Source organism: Amphiura filiformis, chromosome 9 (assembly GCF_039555335.1).
Source record: "Amphiura filiformis chromosome 9, Afil_fr2py, whole genome shotgun sequence".
In the NCBI taxonomy this organism is placed as follows: Eukaryota; Metazoa; Echinodermata; class Ophiuroidea; order Amphilepidida; family Amphiuridae; genus Amphiura; species Amphiura filiformis.
This window is the reverse complement of record NC_092636.1, coordinates 54,121,971-54,145,617: the sequence shown is the minus strand read 5'-3', so window position 1 is coordinate 54,145,617 and position 23,647 is coordinate 54,121,971. Positions and strand designations below refer to the sequence as shown.

The following is a 23,647-nucleotide window of genomic DNA, read 5'->3' as shown; positions in this document are numbered from 1 at the left end:
GGACTTTAGTAGTAGGAAGAGATGCATTCGGTACGTGGTGGGACTAAATTATAGAGAAAACAATATATAAGAAGTAGAAAATGATGACTAGATTTTTGACGTGATGGGGCTATAATAATGGACAATGCAAAAAGCTTTAAAGCATGTATGAATATACGCCTTAAATGCTATCTTCAGTAGATAGCAAACAAAAGTGGAACTTCAAAATATACCAAAAGACTTTCCTAACACACTCAGTAGCGTAGCCAGGATTTTTAGTGAGGGAGCAAAGCCCAAAGCTGACAAGCAGGAGAAAGAGATGGAGATTCGAGAAGTGACGGGGGGGCTATTATAATTGGACGATAAAAATGTGAAATGCTAAATGTATTAATACTATTTCATTAACACTCATGAGGCCTATATAGCCTATAATTATTCACAATATCGTTGAACCTTTAGCCTGGCCAAATTTGCCGAATTATATGAGATCGTAGCAACACTTGGTAACATTCTTTACGCCAACAATCTAAGTTAATTTATATCGATTGAGGATATCAGGGGTCACCGGTGTCGTGTGCCAGACCCCTCTCATGAAGAAATCGTAGTAGTATATATGAATATTAATGAACTCTACGTCATCCGCGTCATACATTTTTTAATAATCGACTCGTACAGATCATGAATGATGGTATTAATACTATAGATCTTATAGCTCGTCACCACACTGACCACAGTGAAATTAATTAACACACACACGGCGGTTGAATTTTAAACCACAGTATTATAGAAAAGTGTACTTTTGTTCCAGTTTCTAACCAGTAATTTCGGAATTCAAGCATTTTAAACAACAGTAAGTGTACATTTCGTCCAGTTTCTTACCAGTTATTTCATGAAGTCAATGAATTATGGTAGTGTAAGCTTACCAATATTAATACCAAAAGCTGTGATAGTTTATGCACTGTGACATGGTGACTGTATATACTGTACAACTCTGTACAGTGTGAGTATTTACGCGAGTATAACAACTTGAGCAAGTCACAATATTTTCTCAAGTTGATTTATCCTTTCTATAAATAGCGATGTATACAGAAAAAATATACACAACCACGTTCTCCGAGTACTGTACATACTACATAGTATAATTTAAAACTCTAGTCCGGGACTCTAGCGGGGTACACCCATCGTATGTGTACATGGACCTAATCCATGGGTTCCTACAAGGCCGATGACTGGACCGATGACACACATTCGATGGGTGTATCGTATAATATGTGTGAGTTACGGCTTTTGACAATTGGCTCCCTAGTCCTAGCCCGACGTCCGTCACTACGATTTCCACCAGGGTAGCGGGGGTGAATGACCCCCTAAATTAAAAAAATATTAATCACCCTCTATTGGGAATATGTGCAAGCTCGTGGGGTGAAAACTGACCCTCTAGCTACTTTTGGACCGTACTCCTACCCCTGACTACACTGCAAAATATTTTTCACCCCCAAGATTTAATTTTCACCCCATGTATTTGGATTTTCTGCAAGCTCTGGAGTGAAAAACACAGGAAAACAACCCCCGACTTTTGGGCCTTGATGCTGTACCCCTGATTTCCACTGTCCTTCTCCGTACGAAGGTCTGAGACTCCTGAGCATATCTGGTCCAGGGTACACATAAAATACCACGTTTTCTCATAAATACCACTTCCTACCATTCCTCACGTGAAGATGAGACTTTTAAACAAAACATATTTGGTGCATGTTCGTAAATTTTGAGCACATTTGAGGATGGAAAATGTTTTGAATTCTTTCTATAAATAGATGCCGTCAGTGTGACGTCATCACCGCTGACGTGAGTTCACGGTGCCCCGTTTTTTACGTGACGTAGGGCATTCATGGCCCTAGTGAGGAAGGAACAGGGCCATGATGTTTCGGGCTACCCTAGTCCATACATTCGACATATAGCGGGGACTCTAGTCGTCTCTACAAATATGTCAATGACAGCAAGAACATGATGAAGTCTAACTTGGAATTTGCACATCATCTTGATCTTGATACTGCCCAACAGTCCTAGAGGAGTAAAACAGTTAGGTTGATATATGCATGCATGCAAATTTTAGTCTACTGTATAGATTTCTTGTAGATGTTGGGTTATGTTGGTTTTAAATTGTGTGGGATCTATTATGTTTAAGGGGGTACTACACCCCTAGCCAATTTTTTGCTTATTTTTGTGTCATAGTGCATTGGTGACAAGTAAGATATAGGGCCTAGATATGTATATTATAGAGACAAGGACTATAACTACTGCACTGAAAATTCAGCAACTCAAGGCAAGTAGTTATTGATTTATTGATCAAATATTGGTTTTCCCTAATTTTTGACTTTAACTTCACCAGGGTTAGCATTAAGGATTGAAAGTTGGGGGTAATTTTTCACTCCCGAACTCCCATGAAAACCAAATATGGTGGGTGAAAATGAAATTTTGGAGGTGAAAAATATTTAATCATTTTTTAGTTCTGCTACTATGTGAATGAACAGATTTTGCCAATCAATCATGCACCCACAATGTTGCTCATTCACTCCCGAACTACTGAAGTTACAAAATTTATGAGTGAAAAAGCTTGAAAATGTAATTGTGGTGAGTGATTCACCCCCAAACTTGAGTTAATGCCATCCCTGAACTCCACAACTGCTGTCTGTGCTGAAATAAAATTTCCAGTGTAGCAGTTGTAGTCCTTGCCCCTATAATATACATATCTTACTTGTCACCAATGCTCTATAATTTTTGAGAAAAATGTAAAAATAGGCACAAAATTGGGCAGGGGTGTAGTATCCCGTTATCCAAATGATTTGATCGAGTAATTTATCAACTACATGTTTCCACGACAACACAATACTATATAGGGACTGTGCAATAATTATGTCTACACCCAGGGTGATGTCTACACCCTGGGCCCTTAATTACTTAGTAAACTCGGGGTCTGAAACAGTAACTTGGACCCCGAGATAGTAACTCTTTGTGAACACAATTCAGAATATTGATTGGGAACAAGTAAACTGTATTGATGATGTTGATGACGCTCTATCTAAGTGGCAATCATTGTTTGATGAAGCATGCGATGAACATGCACCTTTTAAAACTAAGCGTATAAAGGGGCATCTATCTCCCTGAATGGGTAGACAGTAATTTTCTTAAATTGTGTAAGGATAGGGATTATTTTTATGCCAAGGCTCATAAAACCAATGACCCTGATGATTGGGAAAAGGCTAAGTCAGTTAGAAATAGAGTTAATAATATGACATTTTATTTGAAGAAGAAGCACTTTGAAAGGACAATTAATGATAATGTACATGATAGCAAAAAGTTATGGAAAACACTTAAAAAAGTAATTCCAAGTAAAAAAGGTAAGCCAAATGTGCCTAACATTATAAGCCAAAATGGGCAGCAGTAAAGATAATTGTGTATTTTCAGGCTGAATTTCGGTAGAAAAGGGCTCCTTGCCCCTTTTCTTTTCCTTTGCCCTCCTGATTTTCCCTTTTATTTTTTGTCAGAGGGGCACTTTTTTCTTTCATTTTTGTCAGGACTCTGCCCCCCATAGTAACTCGGGGCCTCGTCTTATTAACTTGGGGTCCAAGATTGTAACTCGGGCCTCGACTTAGTAACTCGGGTCTGAGATAGTAACACAGACCCCGAGATAGTAACCCGGGGTCCGAGATAGTAACTCGGGCCTCGACTTATAGCGTGTTTCTACTGAGCAGACGGTTGCGGGTTAATTCGAGTGAATTCGGGGTGATGCGAAGAATACGCGGTAACGGCCCCAGCAGAAACAGATCGGGTGAAGGTTAATGCGTGTAATGCGAGTGAATCCGTCAACCACCTATTGAGGTGGTTAATAGTGGTTAATCGCGTAACGTTCGCAGTAGAAACAGTACGGGTGACGATTTTGCGGTTGACACCGGAAGTTAGCCTATTATAATACAGTGTGAGCATTCAAAATCTGACCTTGAAAGGTCACAAAAACTATTTGCTGGACTTCCGCCTTCCCCACTAAATATGTGGGTAGTGAATTGTTACCCTACATTAACAGCGCAGTAGAAACGACCCAGTGAATGCGAGAGGATTGAAATGCGGGTGAAGGTGAATTCGCGGTAATGCGAGGTGCTCAGTATAAACACGCTCTTAGTAACTCGGGTCTGAGATAGTAACTTGGGGCCTCAACTTAGTAACTTGGTATCTGAGATAGTAACACGGACCCCAAGATAGTAACTCGGGGTCCGAGATAGTAATCCTGGCCCCCGACTTTATAACTCAGGGTCCGGGTTAGTAACCCAGGGTCCGAGATAGTAAGTCGGGGCGCCGACTTGGTAACTCGGAGTCCGAGATAGTAATTTGGGGCCCCGAGATACTAATTGGGGATCCGAGATAGTAGCTCAGGGTCCCGAGATACTAATTCAGGGTCTGATATAGTAACTCGGGCCCCGACTTAATAACACAGGGCCCTTAGATAGTAACTCAGGGTTCCGACTTAATATCTTGGGGTCAGAGATATAATAACTCGGGATCCGAGATAGTAACTCGGGGCCTCAACTTAGTAACTCGGGGTCTGAGATAGTAACAAGGACAACGAGATAGTAACTCGGGGTCTGAGTTAGTAAGTTGGGGGCGAGAACTTAACTTGGGGCCCCAACTTAGTAACTCGGGTACCGAGATAGTAACTCGGGGCTTCAACTTAGTAACTCGGGGTCTGAGATAGTAACACGGACAACGAGATAGTAACTCGGGTCCGAGTTACTAACTTGGGGCCCCAACTTAGTAACTTAGGGCCCCAACTTAGTAACTTCGGGGTCGAAATAGTAACTCGGCCCCGACTTAGTAACTCGGGGTCTGAGATAGTAAACCGGGCCTCGACTTAGTAACTCGGGGTCCGAGATAGTAACTTCGGGGTCTGAGTTAGTAACTTGGGGCCCAACTTAGTAACTTAGGGCCCCAACTTAGTAACTTCGGGGTCGAAATAGTAACTCGGCCCCGACTTAGTAACTCGGGGTCTGAGATAGTAAACGGGGCCTCGACTTAGTAACTCGGGGTCCGAGATAGTAACTCAGGCTTCGACTTAGTAACTCGGGTCTGAGATAGTAACACTGACCCGAGATAGTAACTCGGGGTCTGAGATAGTAACTCGGGCCCTGACTTATTAACTCGGGGTCGAGATAGTAACTTGGGGCCTCGACTTAATAACTCGGGGTCTGAAACAGTAACACGGACCCCGAGATAGTAACTCGGGGTCTGAGATAGTAATTCAGGACCCCGAGTTACTACCTCGTACCCCGAGTTACTAAGTCGGGGCCCGAATTACTATCTCGGACCCCGAGTTCCTATATTGGGTCTGTGTTACTATCTCAGATACCAAGTTACTAAGTTGAGGCCCCAAGTTACTATCTTGGACCCCGAGGTACTAAGTCGAGGCCCCGAGTTACTATCTCTGACCCCCAGTTACTACGTCGGGGCCCCGAGTTACTATCTTGGACCCCCATCTCAGGGTCCGTGTTATTATTTCAGACCCGAGTTACTAAGTCGAGGCCTGAGTTACTATCTCGGACCCCGGGTTACTATCTTGGGGTCCGTGTTACTATCTCAGACCCCAAGTTACTAAGTTGAGGCTCCGAGTTACTATCTCTAACCCCTAATTACTAAGTTGGGGCCCGAGTTACTATCTCAGACCCGAGTTACTAAGTCGCCGTCTGTGTTACTACCTCAGACCCGAGTTAATAAGTCGAGGCCCGAGTTACTATCACGGACCCCGAGTTACTAAGTCGAGGCCCCCCGAGTTAATAAGTCGAGGCCCCGAGTTACTATCACGGACCCCGAGTTACTAAGTCGGGGCCCTGAATTACTATCTCAGACCCGAGTTACTATCTCGGGGTCCGTGTTACTGTTTCAGACCCGAGTTATTAAGTGGAGGCCCCAAGTTACTATCTCGGACCCCGAGTTACTATCTCGGGGAGAGTGTTACTATCTCAGACCCAAGTTACTAAGTCGAAGCCCAGAGTTACTATCTCGGACCCCGAGTTACTATCTCGGGGTCAGTGTTACTATCTCAGACCCGAGTTACTAAGTCGAGGCCCCGACTTACTATCTCTGACCCGAGTTACTATCCCGGACCCTGAGTTATAAAGTCTGGGGCCCGAATTACTATCTCGGCCTCCGAGTTACTATCTCGGACCCCGAGTTACTATCTCGGACCCCGAGTTACTATCTCGGACCCCAAGTTACTATCTCGGGTCCGTGTTACTATCTCGGATACCAAGTTACTAAGTTGAGGCCCCAAGTTACTATCTCGGACCCCGAGTTACTAAGTCGAGGCCCCGAATTACTATCTCGGACCCCGAGTTACTAGGTCGGGGCCCTGAATTACTATCTCAGACCCGAGTTACTATCTCGCGGTCCGTGTTACTGTTTCAGACCCCAAGTTATTAAGTCGAGGCCCCAAGTTACTATCTCTGACCCCGAGTTAATAAGTCGGGGCCCCGAGTTACTATCTCGGACCCTGAGTTACTAAGTCGAGGCACCGAGTTACTAAGTCGAGGCCCCGAGTTACTGTCTTAGACCCTGAGTTACTAAGTCGAGGCCCCAAGTTAATATCTCGGACCCCGAGTTACTATCTTGGACCCAGAGTTACTAAGTCTGAGATACTATCTCTTACTAACTCAGATATCGAGTTACTAAGTCGGGGCCCGAGTTACTATCTTGGACCCTGAGTTACTATCTCGGGTCCCGAGTCGAGGCCCGGGTTACTAAGTCGGGCCCCGAGTTACTATCTCGGACACACAAGTTTTAAGGTGTATTTTGACGAAAAGAATTCCCGTTTCATCTCTACATAATCATATGACCTATTTTTTCGCGATTTCACGAACAAGTATACGTAATTCGTGGCAACACTGATTAGTGTATATTTCTATGCTGGGCTTTTTTCATGAGCCACTCCCGCCTAGGCGGAAGTACCTATACACCCTACGCAAGTCAATTGAAGCCGTACAATTTATCGCTAATTTACGACCATAAAATTGAGACACTTCTCTTGTCTGTATTAGCATCAACTCTCTCATGTCACGTTTTCATGTCAGAAATTAACATAACTCCCGAAACCGAAAACAGAAATTATCTTCGTTCAACTTTTCAGTAGGCAACAAAAGACTAGAATAAACACTCTAGTGTATGCCACAACTTTATCATGCTCACAAGTGAAACAGGACATTGAAGTTCATGATTCCCATTGTGCTACATGTGTATACCACACTCTCATGTGTACAACAATATTATCACTATAGATGATTTCCATTGTGCTATACAACATTCCCATGTATACTACAACTTTTATCACAGGTGGAACAGAGTACTATAGATGATTTCCATTGTGCAATACAACACTCCCATGTATACTACAACTTTATCACAGGTGGAACAGAGCACTATAGATGATTTCCATTGTGCTATACAACACTCCCATGTATACTACAACTTTGTCACAGGTGGAACGGAGCATTATAGATGATTTCCATTGTGCTATACAACACTCCCATGTATACTACAACTTTATCACCGGTGGAACAGAGCACTATAGATGATTTCCATTGTGCTATACAACACTCCCATGTATACTACAACTTTGTCATGGGTGGAACAGAGTATTATAGATGATTTCCATTGTGCTATACAACACTCCCATGTATACTACAACTTTATCACAGGTGGAACAGAGCACTATAGATGATTTCCATTGTGCTATACAACACACCCATGTATACTACAACTTTATCACAGGTGGAACAGAGTACTATAGATGATTTCCATTGTGCTATATACAACACTCCCATGTATACTACAACTATATCACAGGTGGAACTGAACACTATAGATCATTTCCATTGTGCTATACAACACTCCCATGTATACTACAACTTTATCACAGGTGGAACATAGTACAAAGATGATTTCCATTGAGCTATACAACATTCCCATACTACAACTTTATCACAGGTGGAACAGAGGACTATAGATGATTTCCAATGTGCTATACAACACACCCATGTATACTACAACTTTATCATGGGTGGAACAGAGCACAAAGATGATTTCCATTGAGCTATTCAACACTCTCATGTATACTACAACTTTATCATGGGTGGAACAGAGTACTATAGATGATTTCCATTGAGTTATACAACACTCCCATGTATACTACAACTTTATCATGGGTGGAACAGAGTACTGTAGATGATTTCCATTGTGCTATACAACACTCCCATGTATACTACAACTATATCACAGGTGGAACTGAACACTATAGATGATTTCCATTGAGCTATACAACACTCCCATGTATACTACAACTTTATCATACAACACTCCCATGTATACTACAACTTTATCATGGGTGGAACAGAGCACAAAGATGATTTCCATTGAGCTATACTACACTCCCATGTATACTACAACTTTATCATGGGTGGAACAGAGTACTATAGATGATTTCCATTGAGCTATACAACACTCCCATGTATACTACAACTTTATCATACAACACTCCCATGTATACTACAACTTTATCATGGGTGGAACAGAGCACAAAGATGATTTCTATTGAGCTATACAACACTCCCATGTATACTACAACTTTATCATGGGTGGAACAGGGTACTATAGATGATTTCCATTCAGCTATACAACACTCCCATGTATGCTACAACTTTATCATGGGTGGAACAGAGTACTATAGATGATTTCCATTGAGCTATACAACACTCCCATGTATGCTACAACTTTATCATGGGTGGAACAGAGTACAAAGATGATTTCCATTGAGCTATTCAACACTCTCATGTATACTACAACTTTATCATGGGTGGTACAGAGTACAAAGATGATTTCCATTCAGCTATACAACACTCCCATGTATACTACAACTTTATCATGGGTGGAACAGAGTACAAAGATGATTTCCATTCAGCTATACAACACTCCCATGTATACTACAACTTTATCATGGGTGGAACAGGACACTATCTATTGTGCTATATAATGTAAATTATTTGTAGTATCCTGTCCCTCCTGTGACAAAGTTGTGGTATACAAGGAATGTTGTATAGCACAATTAAAATTATGTCCCTTCCCACCCGTGACAAAGTTGTGGTATACAAGGGAATGTTGTATTGTTTAAATCAAATCATCTTTACTATCCTATCCCACCTGTGACAAAGTTGCGGTATTCATGGGTATCTTGTAAAGCACAATTTTAATCTTCTATTTTACCCACATGTAACATTTATGTTTTTTGTGTTTTATATTTTAAAGAATGGTGCAAACTTCATGAAGTAAATGAACATGTGAAGCCATTGGCTGCGAGTTTGGGTGTCAGGGCATCTGATGTTTTGCAATTGATCTTCCTAGAGGTGAGTTAAGGTTTACACTATATGTTTTGGGCAGAATTTTCGGCGAATGTTAAATAAGTTTAGCTTAGATTTGCAAGTTTCATAAATGAAAATTTTCAATTATTTCTTGATATTTCTTGATTTGTTTTTAATATATCTAAGCAATAGTTTTGCCATTTTAACCCTCCCAAAAAACATCATGCAAATGGGGTGGAAATGACACTACTTATATCAATCATTGGGATTTCCTTAATAAAACCAATACCATTCCTCACGTGTGTCAGCTTTACTTGTCTCAATATTCGAATGCAAATGCTGCTAGTTCATGCTACCTTCTAACTCGCCTTATGAAAGACGTATATAGAACATATTGACCATTTTAGGTGGCATTTTGTCTTTATTTGTATTTTCAGATAGCTAACTCAAATACTACACCTTACAGATACAATAGCTAGCTATGTCAAATCCATTATGTTCATTTAACTTAAATCAGCAAAGAAAAGTGTTTAAATGGGATTTTGTGAATTTGCATAAGTCAAAAAGCTGTTTTGAAAAATCACATCCTGTACGATAATTTTAAAGCAATTCTGTGCACAACACCATAGTTAAGTTTGCCACCTTAAATATCTACCGTAAAAAAATTTTAAAAATTCTGTGACTTATTTATAATTCTATTACTCTTACGACCCATTATTCAAAATCGCGCATTGTGATTTTTTTAAACACGTCACATGAGAGCCCATTATTCTGCAATAATGGGTCAAGCGCCGTAACACACTCTACGGTCAGCATTACGCTGTGCAATATTTCCGCGATACACGCTCCACCTTGAAGTAAACAACTGAAAATATTTGTGCCAAAAAATGATATTTTCTCTTTAAATCGCACTATTTTCTGGTAATAGAATAAAAGGGTGCAGCATTATCCTTTACACGCAAATAATGTGTCCTTGGCAGTAAAAACGTTTTTAAATAATGGGTGAGGATACATTATTTGGGTGTAAAGGATAATGCATTACCCTTTATTTCTTAAATAAAAGGAAGGTCTGAAAATGTTGTGTTAATTATTATTAATATTCATGTTATTCTCATTAATAACTTTTCTGCAGGCACTAGCACTGTCTAAGGAGTAAGGATTCCTTCAATAGTTTGCAGATTGAAGCAGCCTTTTAACAGCTAGGCAACAACACAAAGAACAAGAGAGTATAGAGAATCAAGAATGCAGCAAATAAGAACTGCCCTGAAGTCTTTGGATGTCATTATTGGAACTTAATAACAATCCATTGCCATAGTCCATTTGGGACAAGATCAAGGCACAAACCACCAGATAGTAGATGCCATGGTCCTTGAAACCAATTGATATTTTATGTAGTTGCTAATTTATAATAGATTACAGGGATACAATGTAGGCCTATATGATATGTGCAGCCACTGTCATCTGTGTATCAAATAATTATAACACAGAGGTTGCATACTGGATTGCAGAGCTGGATTGATGGAATCATCGCCAACTGTTAGCATAGCAGGAGATAAGCTATGTGTATGATAATTTGATGCGCCAATAGAAAACTCTATCTCCTCATCATTTAGCTTCCAGAGATTTTATGGTCATCCAGTGTTTTATTCAGTGATGCTAGATGAGGCTGTTTTCATGGAGTTTGGATAAGATACATTAAAATATCTGTATAACTGAATGTCAGTTAGAGAGGTTTCTTGATTGACAAGTGTATAATATTATGGTGAATGACATACATGTAACAGGGCCAATCATGGATCCTTGTGACAGGCTTTGTCGTCTAGATTTTAAAGGGAGTGGTTACTCACTCTCTAGTATGATGCTAGGCGAGTGGTCAAATCATTCTCTAGCATGATTGCTAGGAGAGCTGTTAACATTGTATTTGAACACAGATATTGGAACATCTGTGATTTGAAGTGATGATTTTTATGTGAGCTGGCTATCTGGTGAATATAACTGGTATTACCATAATAGTCACATAACAGTAAAAAAATTAATTCTTAAGGTTGGTCTTAACCCTCAGGGAATTATGGGCCTCATAACTGCTAAATATTTGGTCTTTTAAATTGACAAAGACTTGATGAATTGATATGCGAGGTCAAATTTGGGCAAAAATGCTCAGTTATGGAGAAAATTAAAAAACAATTTTACCCAAATTTTCATGGGCATTGTACCAAAAAAATTCTTTACAAAATTAATTTTTGGCTCTTAGCGGAGCTAATGGGCCTAAGGAGTCCAACTCGATGGTAGCCATATTTTACCTCATTTTTCGGCAACTTCCGGCGCTGCTTTTTTATACTAAGGCTTTTTTGTGTGTGATATTTAGATATCAAATTGGGTTCTAAGCTTTGCTGAGTTATTTTTCAATCGATTGCACTCCTTTAGAGGTGAATTTGGGGTGGGGAAAGTACTTATTTTGAAGTGATGAAAGTCAAAAGTCGTCACGAGAAACAAGTCATTTCTATCTTTTGTTTGGTTCCCTGTATGCGCTAGAGATTATTTTGGTCTGAGTAATTTAAGTTGCGAGATCATGGCGGGAATTGACGGATTGCACTATTTTTTCTTTGGGATAGTGACCTTTTATCATGAATTTTGCGGTGATCTCACGTGGCTAGAAACGTGATTGGATGATTCCTTTGTCCAGATTGTTTATTGAGTTCTCGGGAGTTTCGTCACCACGGGACAACACTTCAAAATATTTAGAGACCAGTGGCGTAGTAATTTAGTTAAATTAACGCTAAATAACCGGGGTTGCCAAAAAAAATTCAGCCCGAATCAAATAATCGAAAAGTCGCCCAATTTTTTTCTTTACCCTTTGTATTCTATGGGGCAGGAAATTGTCCCGGTTAAAATCTTCAAAAGTCGCCCAATTGGGTTACCAAATCGCGGGTTTGACAACCCTGATAACAACGTCTCGCCAGCGAAGGTCACAGCTGGCATTGTTTGTGGCACGCTTTCTACCAGCGTGGGGTTGGGAATTCTGAAAATCTTTAAAAAGGGTGGGGGTTAAAATTTTGTGGAATAAATGGTGGGTTTCTAAAAAGCGTGGGAGCAATATATAAAGCGTGTGGGTAACGCTACCAATTGAAAAAATATATATAATAAAGTAATTTGATGATCTGTTGAAAAACATTCATATTTTCTTCATAAATCTCGAAAGAAAATGTCGGAAATTAATTTGCTGCTGTTTTCAATTCGTACGACGTCACCCATATAGTAGAATCGACGCGCCGTGAATTTTATGAATGAATCAGGAATGAATATAATTTTCAGTCTCTACACCAGCCGCTTTGGTCCGCTCGCTCCCAGGCTCTCTGGCTCGCTCCACACTAGAAGTGAAGGGACCGGAACCACAGCGGTTGTGTAGAGACTAGAGAGTGATGAGCATGACGTAATGCAATTAATTCAGGATGTCAGCCCTCTACCATTCGCACATGTGTTCACAATAAACAATTCTAATGGCGAAAGTCGTAGTTTTTGGAAAGAGTAAATTGCAGTGATTCAGTTGTGCAAATAATGTCGCAAATGTTTCAGATGACGAAGAAAATCATGAGTATTTGTTAGATGAGGATAAATTCTACATCAATTCGGATTCTGAAATGGATCAATGGTGCAGATAGTGATAAAATGGACCCGGAAGTGACTGTTCAGTCTTCCGAATTTGATTAAAGTAATGTTGTAAATGTAAGCATAAGCTTTGGATACAAACACTGCAAAAGAGTGAGGGTTTGATTTTTGTCTCGTCTGAACTATGTTTATATCTGGTCTCATGAACCGATACCTCGTTCAGGATGGGCCTTAGTAATCACTATTTCTGTCTGTCCGTGTGTGGGGGAGGGGCGTGTGTCCGTCCGGAGCTGTATCTGGGGAATCGTAAGACCTGCTGGGACGTTACTTGGTGGGAGGAAGCATATCCAAGTTTGCTCCGTAACCGTATGTTTTCGGTGAATGCGAAAATCAGCATAAATTGATAGCATGGTAACGAAACCTGGTGGCAGGAACGATCAGGGGTATAGCGCTAGGTTGCTTTTTGGGGTCCCGGACCCACCAAAATAGAGTTCGGACCACCTATTTTAAAATTTTCTGCAAGTTCAGGGGTCCCTGCAGATCCCCAGTTTTTTCAATCTAGCGCTATTGCAGGCATATTTATGCTGCATTTGTGCAAATCGGACTCGCCAAACTCTACTCCGGACCCCCTACTTTTTAATTGCAAGTTCGGGGGTCCCTGCGTACACTGGAGTGTTTAGTTCTAGCGCTACCCCTGGGAACGATACACACCTGCTGATCACCTGGTTAGTTTTTTGGCAAAGATTATGCGCATTTAGTTGTTAATTAACAACGGAACACTTCTACAAATATGGTTGGAAACCTGAAGAAATCCTCCTTGTGGAGCTGTATATGGGGATCCATAAGAACCCTTAGCGCTATGATGATGTAACGTGATAGGGGGTAGCATGACTAGAGGGTCTCGACCTGATTCGATTTTGAGCACAAAGTATGGTTATGAAATACTTAATCTGCATAATTTGTGCATTACAGGCGAAAACCCATTTTCTCAGAGACTGGGGGGCCACACATTCTTCAAACTTGGTGGGTGGGTGCATCTTGACCCCAGACAAAACAAGTGTGTATTGTTTCGTGGGTCAAGGTCACCCGAGGTCATCCAGGGGTCATCTGAGGTCAAATTACTAAAAACTGTCATATGGGCATGAAACTTGGTGGGTACAGTCAACATTTAGAGTCAAATTTTTGGAAAGTCATTTCGGGGTCAACCAAGGTCATCCAGGGGTCATCTGAGGTCAAATTACTAAAAACTGTTGTATGGGCATGAAAGTTAGTGGGTACAGTCAACATTAAGAGGCAAATTTTCGGAAGGTCATTTCAGGGTCATCCGAGGTCACCAAAGGGTCATCTGAGGTCAAATCACTAAAAACTTGTATATGGGCATGAAACTTGGTGGGTACAGTCAACATTTAGAGTCAAATTTTCAGGTCATTTCAGGGTCATTCAAGGTCACCCATGGGTCATCTGAAGTCAAATTGCTAAAACTGTCGTATTGCCATGAAACTTGTTGGGTACAGTCAACATTTAGAGTCAAATTTATGGAAGGTCAATTCAAGGTCATCCAAGGTCATCCAGGGGTTATCTGAGGTCAAATTACTAAAAACTGTCATATGGGCATGAAACTTGGTAGGTACAGTCAACATTTAGAGTTAAATTTTCGGATGCTCATTTCGGGGTCATTCGAGGTCACCCAGGGGTCATCTGAGGTCAAATTACTAAAAACTGTCGTATGGGCATGAAACTTGGTGGGTACAGTCAACATTTGGAGTTAAATTTTTGGAAGGTTATTTCAGGTTATCCGGGGTCAACCAGGGGTTATCTGAGGTCAAATTACTAAAACTGTCGTATGGACATGAGACTGGGTACAGTCAACATTTGGAGCCAAATTTTGTGGGGTACCATGTTCCTCAAACTTGGTGGGTGCATCTTGACCCCAGGCAGAACAATTAAGTTTGTATTGGTTAGTGGGTCAAGGTCAACTGAGGTCATGCAGGGGTCATCTGAGGTCAAATGAGTAAAAACTGTCGTATGGGCATGAAACTTGGTGGGTACAGTCAACATTTGGGGTCAAATTTTTGGAAGGTCATTTCAGGGTCATCTGGTGTCACCTAGGGGTCAGCTACCAACCTGTTGCGCATTCGACTTCAAGAACAATCGCTTTCCCACCAAAGAAGCGTAGAGCCACAGTACCATTGGTGCTCTTGTTAAAAACCTATTTTTATTCATTTTTAAAATTTTGACCAACTTTGAGAAATTTTTACCAAAACTGGTTGAAAAATGCTCAATTTTGCTGGAAAAAAAAACATGAAAAAAAAGGCTGATTTTTCGCTCAATTTTCATTTTTTTTTGGTGAAGTTGATCAAAATTTAAAAAGTAAATGGTCCTAGATATCTATACGCTGGGAAAGTTACGTAATAATCGGATTAACTACCATAGCAATAGGTACAAACAATTTTTGATTATATCGCGCTGCACTTACTACGTTCATGCGGTACCTCTGCATTGAACCATAGATGTCAAAGAAATGCTAATCAGTTGCACCTGTAAGATTAGTCTCTTTGAAAAGAGCGGTATTGTATTCAATCTACTATATGATTGACGACAGGTGATGAGTGCAACCTGCTTGTAGTGCAGCGCGGTATATTCAAAATTGTTTGCACCTATTGCTATGGTAGTTAATCCGATTAATTACGTAACTTTGCCAGCGTATATCTAGTTTTTTTAAAATAAAAATTTTTACTGAAGAATGTTTTTGTTGTTGCCAAAAATAATTTGGGTAAAAAATTGGTTTGAATGTAAAGGTTTCTTGATCAATTTTCATGAACACAGCAATGAAATTCAGACATGGAACTTTCATAAGTTTCAGCTAACTCCAATTAGGCTGGAATTAGCAAAGTCAAACACTGAAAGGGATGCAAATTATTATAATTATATTCTCACAGTACAGGGTGTCCCAGAAAACATCTCCAGAAATAGACAATATCATCAAAATATTTTAAAAGCAGTGGGTAGCTCATTGTGCACATTATATACACAAATTCTATTTTAATTCGGTTGGCTGGATGCAAAGAAATGAGTGATTGATCACACAATGCACACATCAACAACTCATTCCAAGTTTGATTAACAGGCACTTTTGTCACACTTGCTCACCCCTTCGTAAAGTTTGTGTATCTCATTCAATTCAGTCCTCTGATCTATTTTATACGATGGTATTATGTTAATCATGCTTGCACTGAAGGTGAAAAACGTGAGTGAATATAACATTTGATCTGCCTTTACTTTGATACACAGTGCCTGAATTGTAAGAAACTTAACATGGATTGCAGAAATTGGATAGCTATACAATTAACAGATTTAATTCTTTACGCAATATGTTAAACTTTCAAAAACCCAAGAAATACATGATTAAGCTTAGAGCTTCTAATTTTTATACTGTGCTATATTATGTTTAATGTTTTAATTTTTTAAGTTAAAACTTTGCATTCATGGCAATATTTGAAGCAACATTTTGTCCAAGAAAACTTTGATTTTTGCAAGCTTTCCAGCTTTAATTCTTTGTGTTGTGCAATATGTTATATTGCAACTTTCCAAAGAACATGTGAGCCAAGAATGACAATGATCAAGTGCTTGTACATCTTTACGTGTAATTTTTGATACCATGCAACATTATGTTCAAATTTTAAAAGATTTACATTTTACATAGCCATTTCTTGGAAAATTCCAAAACATTAATTATTGTGTGAGAAAACTTTTTTTTTCAGCTGGAATTCTTTATACAATAATTCTTTATGCAATAATTATATTAATATTAACGAAAAAATATATTTACAAGTACCAAGCACCATTTTAGATTCAAGCTTTAATATCACACAGTATTTTCACATTTTAACAAAAGTTTATTACATGTTTAGCAAAACACAGATTGTGTAAGAAGAATAAAAAGAATTTCACCAAACAAAACACAAAGTCAATTGATAAGCATTAGTGTGCATTGTGTTGAATGATCTTTCTTTCAAACTTAATGAAATGAATTAAGATGTATGTTATGTAATCGCTCATATCTTTGCAATCAGTCAACCCATTCAAGTGTGTAAGATGCAGAATAAGAGGGGCTACATGCTGTTTTTTATGTTTTGGATTGGGATGCTTATTTGTCAGCTTAAGTCAAAATTCATTCACCTTGTAATCTTTTTCTGGAACACCCTGTATATTAATTTAATTTGCTAGGTAACAGTAAGGAACTTCTTTAAAAGTTTTGCAAATTTCAATCTGCATAATTAATTAGAGCTGATTTTGACTTGTCCAAAAAATTAGTCATAATTGAAAATTATGCAGATTGAAATTAGCAAAAAGTTAAATGTAATGTGTTTCTAGCTAGCCCTTACAGCTACCCACATTGCAACATTATAACATTTCCATTAGAGATAGAATTTAACTTCTTTTCCACAAAATGTTAGTTTTCACTGTCAGATATGTCCTCTTTTAAATTTGGCCTGAGCAAATGATGCAATAAAAAGAAAATCACTGTATAATACCAGCACATAAGCCGCCAATGTGAGCCACTCCTTCAAATGTGACTGGTGTCGGTCCTGCACGCCTTGTATGGAGAGTATTGTGAACATTGTGTGTTAAGTTTTGAAAAACATGAGGTTGTTCTCCTCAGCAAATGTTACAATATGACCTGATTTAAAAAAAATTGTCAAATCAGCAGTTTTTAGGTAAAAAAAATCCCTTAAGATGGGTAGGGGTTTCAGATTGCCATCAGCACACCCTGTTAAAATTTAATTTGAGCCCCCCTCCCCCCAACATTTTTTGTTTCAAATGAATGAGCATCAAGTCAGAGTGAGAATCTTGGATAAATCTGCCATATATGATTAAAAGTGAGTTTTATTCAAAGTGTCATATTAAGGGGACTGTGTATTCTCAGAAATGCATTAATTAAAAGTGCTGTAACTTTAAATTAAACAAAATTTAATGCAAGTATATATTTTTGTTATGCAAAAAGTATTTTTTTTTTTATATTTAAAAAAAGCACATTGTTTTGCCTTAAATTATTTGGAACACACTGTACCCAAATTTGGATTTCATGTTTTTTTTTGTAATTAGACACTCCATTCATGGAACGGTTTTTCATGATTTGGATATTAGTCTTATTTTTGAATTTTTGAATTTTTGAATTTTCGTCTTATTTGGTCAATAATACAAAATAAGGCCTAAGCGCGAGTCTAGGTTACAAAAAAAACACTAAATCCAAATTTTGGATTTTTCCTTCCTATAGTGTGTTCCAAACAATTTTAGGCAAAATCATGAGGTTTTTTCTTATTTTCTTCAAAATTGTTCTTTTCACCCCAAATTTGTATTTATATTTAGATAATTTCCTTTCCAAAAATGTATACTTTTATCTTGGATTAGTAACTTTTGGGCCATTCCATTTAAAATCCACACCACCCCTGTGGAAGATTTAGCTAAAGTCTTTCAAAGAGGGAGTATGAGTTTTGAATAGAATAAACCATTGGGTAACTTCATTTGAAATACTCACTCCAGCTGTGGAAGATATAGGTAAAGCCATAATACAGAGGGGAGTATGGGTTTCAAAATGATAAACCCTGACCAGTTACATTTGAAAAACATACTCCCCTGTGGATTTCAACTGGAATACTAGCCCATTATGCATTTCTGAGAATGCACAGTCCCTTTAAATATAATAAATTAAATGAAAATATAAATCATAGTCAATTGAAAACATACCAGTTACATTAAATATCATTTATAGAAAAATAAAGTTATCTATTACTTGACTGAGTTTGTGTACCAAACCAAATTTGATTGATGGGAACAAAGAAAAATATTGTTAGTAAATTGCATGTGTATGTATATTGTGACATGCATAAAAACAGATGGTTGAGTGGTTCTAATAATTGCACAAGTACATGATTGCTATTATTGTATGTAAACGAGAAATTACGTAACTTTTAGTATTTCAATTTTAAGTGTTCTATTATGATGCTATAATAATAAACAGTTCAAGAGAGAAATTAAACATTAGCCAGTGTAATTATTGCATGTTTTACTGTCTCTTACCAGGTATCATGACTATCATCAGGGTTATAAATATATTCACCAGTGTTGCAATATGTCGGCAAAATTCATGACATTTTTGTTGTTGAAAAAGGCACAAAAATCATGGAAAAGTTCAGGAGGAGACTGGATGTGATATGTCTATTTTTGACATCACTATTGGGTCACTATCATGAAATCTTCACAAATAATTAATTCTAAATCATAAAATGTGTTATGTGTTTGCTAAATCAAAATGTGACATGATCTGGTCCATGGGGGCCAAAGTCGGCAAATTTGAAATTGAGATAAAAGCAAAAATATGGAGTAAAAAACAATAAAATACATAAGAAAATACACATCACAAAACCTCATAACTTTAGAACCAAGTATGCTAGACCCTTGGATGTTTTCAGTATATGATAGCCTAATGATACTACAATGTAATAATTAGAGTAACTCAATTTTCACAAATGCCTCCTTTGGCCCCCATGGAGCAGATCGTGTCACAAATTATGTTATTCCAAAACCACTTTCAGCATTGTAGTTTCGTAAGGCTTGTACTTTCATAATGAGTGTCCTGTACTGCCTTGAAAAGTCATGAATTTTGGTTTAAATTACAAACATTTCATAAATAAATGTGGAATGTATTGTTAATTGAAATTCAAAGAGAAAGTGACCATCCAAACTTGTTAAAGACAGGCATTCAAGAAGGAAGCAATATATCAGATCAATAATGGGTGTTTGGAGGCCAATGGAAGTACTATGACTACCACAAACAAAATTGATGGATACAAATGAAAACCCAGCCCATCCCCAACATGCCATTAAACCTAGAATCCGTACCCTAAAAACCCAAACTGAATTACCTTAAACCCCAAACAGTACCCTTAAACCCAACAAACACGTACCCTTAAAGCCTAACTACTTGTACCCTTAAACCCTAACACGTACCCTTAACCTCCAAACGCAGGACTAACCTTAAACCCCAACACTTACCCTTAAACCCAAACATATACCTTTGAAATTCCCAACAAGTTAGCCCTAACCTTTAAACCCAAACCCAACCTATACCTGTACCCTTCCTTAACCCCCAACATGTATAGGCCCTGGTCCCCAAACTATATGTACCTATATGTCCAACAAGTCAGACCTACCCTTTAAACCCAAACCCAACCTGTAGGCCTACCCTTAAACCCCAACACGTAGGTACCATTATTCCCCAAACTGCACCTTTAAACCCCAACACGTAGGCCAAGGCCTATCCTTAAACCCAACCTGAACTGCCTTGAACCCCAACCAGTCCCTGAAACCCAACATACAAACATGTACCCTTAAAGCCCAACCGCATGTACCCTTAAACACCGACACGTACCCTTAACCCCCAAACGTAGGCATACCCTTAAAGCCCAACATTTACCCTTAAACCCCAACATGTACGTGTACCTTAAAAACTCCCACAAGTCAGACCTGCCCTTTAAACCCAAACCCAACCTGTAGGCCTACCCTTCCCTAAACCCCAACATGTAGGCCCTTGTCCCCAAACTGTAGACCTATACGTAGGCCTAACCCCAACATAGGCCTATGTACCTTTAAAACTCTAACCTAAAGTCAGGCTTGCCTTTAAAACCCAAACCCAACCTGTAGGCCTAACCTTAAACCCCAATATGAAGGCCCTGCCCTAAATCCCCAACATGTACCTGTAGCTGTAAACCACAACACATGCCCTTAAACCCCATGACATCTACGAAACTCCAACATGTACCCTTTAAACTCCAAACCAACCCCCTGAAACCCATGTAGGGCCGCGTACCTTTAAAATGCCCCCATCCATTACGACACACAATGACAGGCCAGATCATTTTGGAATTTGGAAACCGCATAGGCTTAATTCTGTGGCATAGTTTAAAAAACACTGAAATATTGTCTAAAAACGTGACAACAGCGAGCAGGAAATTGTGCATACTATTTGCCACCGTTTTCCTATTGTTTTTCTGTGCCTTTTATGTATTGCAAGATGCCCAAAACACACGTGCCTCCTATTTTTCTGTAGGCCAATGCTCTTTTGCCTGGCTTCAACATTTTGTTTGAGCTTGGTCATATCAAGACCCAAGCGTGTCTCGCACGGAACGACCATTTAAACAAACAAACGAAAGTAGGCCTAAATATTATACCACCTATGGCTAGAATTTTCTTTGGATGTGGGGATCCAAATTTACAAAAAGTGAGCGTCAATGAAATTGCGACCCCCCCCCCTCACCGATACACCTACTTACACCTACGCTAAAATTTTATTGAAATCAGTCTTTTTGAATAAATTAAACACACTATCTGTGACATTTGTGACTCTCTATATTTTGGTCATCAATTTGTTTTTCTTTAAAACCTCCCCGCCCCCCCTCCGTATAATTGGGACCCATCCCCTTTCCGAAGAAAATGAGAGCCCCCCTATATAAAGCCCTAAACACAGATCCCATGGAAGTATCAATCCGGAGCAGACGCCAGTACCAATCTGTTAAATACAGCCTTGGATACCTTCATCAAATGAACGGGTTATTTTCTCCTAACATTATGCAAATACGAAAATACCAACATGCAAATTAACCTCAATGCACACCGAGTGTATATAAGTACTATCACCATGATATCATAGTATACTACGACTCTGTCACGGTCAAAACGTGATGAACCACTGGTTTTTCATGGCAACGGGATCATCGCGCAGCACCGGTTATTACCTTTTATTCCTTGTTAGGTTGTGTTTGTACCAGCGCGGCATAGGCGTAGATCCGGGGGTGGGGGATTTATCCCCCCAATATTTTGCCAGGGGAATGCCCCATACAATCATCCCCCAATATTGACGCCTGAATATAGGTTTCTGACCAAATTAACCTAGGGTACCTGCAGGGAATATGGGACCATTAAGGACGTTTAGCTTATTTGCATAAAAACTAAAGAAGATATGCCCACAAGAGATTGTTATGATGAACAACCTGTCCTTTAAGATTAATAAAACAGGCAATGTTACCTTGTTTTTATGTTTGTTTGGACGCTATGACGTCAAAATGACGTCATCGTCAAGTGTCCCATATTACCTGCATGTGCAGGTAATATGGGAGACTGTGTTATCTCTATGGTGAAAATCAAAAGTTCAGAAAATCACTTTGTTCTAAAAACATTTTTGTTACATGATTTTGAATGTTAAATGCAAATTTCTACAAGAAAATTCAATTTTCTAAATAGTTTTGCTTTTCGCATTGACAATGCATACAATGTCCTATGTGTCCCATATTACCTGCACCCATTCAGTTGAAAATCAGAGAAAATAATCATTTATAAAAAGGAAAGTGCCACTTGTCAGTGGAATTTTACCTGCTGATAAGCTTAACCCATCACCTAAAGCTCATAAAAAGTGACAAATGCACCCTCAGTACCAGAGCACTTGGATACACAATCATAAAATGTGCCGTCATTGATTGTATATCAGTCCAAAAAAACGACATAATTTTTGGGCAATTTCACTCTTTTGGCATTGATTTCCAAGAGTTTGATACACAGACTCCAAAACTGTATTTCTAGAAGCACAATTGATGTCTCTAAACACTTAACAAATCAACTTAAAGTGTTTACCTAATCTAAGCTACTTTTTGTTGAAATGAAAACAGGTGTCCCATATTACCTGCTGTCCCATATTACCTGCACCTATACCTATGCAAATTTTCGCGCGCATTTATTCCACTTTTGCACCATATTTCATCAGTTCAGCTTCAAAATAGCAAATTTTTGCCGCATTTGTAACATAAACTTATTCTGTCGCCAAAAGGTGCTGGATTCACTATACTTCAAGATTTTTTTCCAACTCCACCCCCCCCCCAATGTCAAAAAGAAATCTACGCCACTGCAGCGCGGGTGAAAATATAGTCGTAATAATGTAATGACAAATTAATCCATGTACCCCGGTACTTCTTCCTCTTGGTTATTAAAATGTAGGGGGATGAGCATGATAGATGGGGGGTGTTTTGTATGAATACCTCATGAATAGTTTGATAAGTGGGATTATGTCCATACAATCATCCCCCATGCATGTTGTTGACACCTGAATGTGGGTTTCTAACTTAGCCTAATGTTTAGCTATGGCAACATTTTTCACGCGCTTCGCATGCATTTGTATACCATAACCTTATTCTGTTGAATTTACTATACTTCAAAATTTTTAACCCCACCCCAAAAGGAAATCTACAGGGGCGTAACCAGACCTGACCTTCCGGGGGGGGGGGCAAGATTGAAAAATTTCCCAATTTCTGATCCGAAGTTGTAGTATGTAAGGTGGGGCATAACGGCCCCGGGGCAAAACGGACCCAACGGAAAAATAGGCCTTGGCAATACTGCCGTCTATGCAAATTATATTGAGGAACACAAGTATGGCCACACAGATTTACAACAAAAATTTGATCTGAAACAATCTACTGACATCCGAGCAAGATCGAGTCAAAAAATTACAACCTGTCTGACGTAAGATATGTAGATGTTTCATGCGCGGAAATTTTACTTCATTAATATCGGATTCCCAAATAATTGTGTATATTGTAAACACTAAGGTACTAGCTTTGAGCTGT

At 39.0% G+C, this 23,647-nt stretch overlaps 1 long non-coding RNA gene across 1 annotated transcript; it reads left to right on the top strand.

Moving 5' to 3' along the window:
* Positions 1 to 712: 712 nt before the first annotated feature.
* On the top strand, positions 713 to 11,085 carry LOC140160362 (uncharacterized). Its single transcript, XR_011859970.1, has 3 exons — positions 713 to 829; positions 9,316 to 9,413; positions 10,501 to 11,085. It is a non-coding gene; the product is annotated as an uncharacterized lncRNA (long non-coding RNA).
* Positions 11,086 to 23,647: the final 12,562 nt, after the last annotated feature.